This window comes from Galeopterus variegatus, unplaced genomic scaffold (assembly GCF_000696425.1).
Source record: "Galeopterus variegatus unplaced genomic scaffold, G_variegatus-3.0.2 Scaffold1005, whole genome shotgun sequence".
Classification (NCBI taxonomy): domain Eukaryota; kingdom Metazoa; phylum Chordata; class Mammalia; order Dermoptera; family Cynocephalidae; genus Galeopterus; species Galeopterus variegatus.
The window spans coordinates 216,984-219,298 of NW_007727116.1; positions in this window are offsets into that span (position 1 = coordinate 216,984).

A 2,315-nucleotide genomic window follows, 5' to 3' on the forward strand; every position below is an offset into this window, starting at 1 on the left:
CCTGAAAACTCAGAAGTAAAGATTTCAGGGTTTCTCGAGGACCACAGGGTCTCTAAAGCCACTGATTAACTGGATGAGACCTGCTCCTTATCCAGCCAAAGGTCAAGCTGAGAGCTCTGACAGCTCTCTCGCACTGCCCAGCACCTGGTCAAGCTGTGATGTGGTTACAGAGGGAATTCACTGACCATTACACAACACGACCAAGAACAGCTAAACACCTGAGCGGCAGGACACACAGTCCCCATGATCCCTGGGCAGGAAAGACTATGTCCAGGACCCTCCAGCGGACAATGAGGCCTGGGGCTGTGAGAGCAGACGGGCACTGCAACAGAGGTTTTCTGGAACCATTTCCTTTATTGTTTCCCCAGTGAAGAAATAATGCACCAAAGTCTTAGATTTTTTAGAAAATTTTTATTTATTTTAAAAATTACTTTTATTAAGTCCTATCCTAGATTTTCTCTGATAGATTTGATTTCAGGTTATTTCATTGTTTTCAACGAAAGAAGATTTAGTAAACACATAAATAAATATGATTTTATATTTACTTCTTGGTAAGAATTTTTATAAAAATTATTTCACAAGTCCAAAAGAAATATTTTCTGACCACATTACTCTATACTCTAGCATTTTGTTTGGAAAATATGTTCACTGCCAGGTCCTTGGAAAATGATTTAGACATTTTGTTGCCCTAGAAAAATGTAAATAATAATTCCATTATTCCATTATTTTTTCCTAGTTTTACAGATGGCAAAATTAAGGCATGAAACTGACTTGCTTAAGATGACAATGAAGGTTAGACTCGGGCCCATAGCCAGGTGGCTCACCGTCCGTGGCACAGGTTTTCTACAGAACCTGTGCATCATCTCGGCTCCCTTGTAGCTTAAGACCAATTGCTCTTCTATTTTTAGCAGGCAAACCCATGAGGAAGAGAGATGCTTACAAATGAAAGGAAAAGAATAGGTACAAGGACAGAATGAATGTCAGAGGTGAGATTACAGTTAAAAAAAAAAAATGGCCCATAAGAGAAGTCAAGGACATTTCAAGGATCACATTTAGTTGACGAAATACATGTCAGAGGTGAGATTACAGTTTAAAAAAATGGCCCATAAGAGAAGTCAAGGACATTTCAAGGATCACATTTAGTTGACGAAATACACTTGATTCCTGATAGCCTTTTTCTTCTGTTTCCCTAATCCCACCACACAGTTCAGTCTCTTTCTCTTCTCAGTCTCCCTGGCATTTTGTTCTTCTCCGGTGACATTTATTAGATCCTGCTTTACAGCCACATACAGTGGCCCTCACACTCCAACTAGACCCACCAGATTGTCCACTTTTTGAGGGCACAGTCAGTGTTTTAAACACATTCGCTTTCCCCACTGAGTTTAGCATGTTTGTTGAATGAAAGAGTGAATGATTATGGAAATATGCGTAACTAGAGTGACCGCAAGTGGCTGAGCCCATTTTCATATCCTGTTTGGAGAAATGTTTGTTTCTGAAATTTGTTTTTCAAAACCTGAAGTTTTATCAAAATGTTTGAGATTAACACTTGACTGAACAGATAAATAAAAACTATGAACTTTGGTCTCCATTAGTTTATATTCTAAAGGAAGGACAGACAGGAGCTAGAGATTGAACAGACTGAGGTCAAGGGAGATTGTCTTGCCCAAGGCCACTAAGCTAGTTGGTGGCGTAGCCTAGACTGAATAGTTTTCAAATAAAGTAGTAAATGAAGCAATGCATTAAAACCTTTCTGGAGAGACCCTGGGTTAGAAACGTAGCTTTTTAAATCATTAGCAAGTGCTACAGTATCACACACAGAAAATAAATGGAAGCTGCTGAACAGATCTGTGACAAAGCCAGGACTAAAAAAACCCTTCAGGCTATATTTCTGAGGTTTTTTTGGTGATGTTCACTCTAAATGTTGAAGACTCCTTCCTGATTTGAGTCCTGACTTGATGGGCAGAGGGGGGCAGGGAAGGACAGACATTTCTCAATTCCATTTATAAATGCTGTCTAACAACACATGGTGTAGACACAGACTTCTCTGCTTTGAGGATGGCCTCCTGGTTCTTTCCATCATGCCTTCACAGGTCCGTGTAAAATACATCATTCCTATTCTAATTCAGATTAATAAACAAGGCTCCCTCTTTGTTCAGGAAAGGGGAATCCACAGGACTTTTTTTTTTATCGCCTCCTTGATTAATTCATTAATGATATTTCAGGCAAATTTTATTCAGGCACTTTGGGACAGGGGAGTGAGTCAGAGGTTGGCATCAAAACCGGAATAGAAGCCATAGTCTTCTCTGGGGATTCTG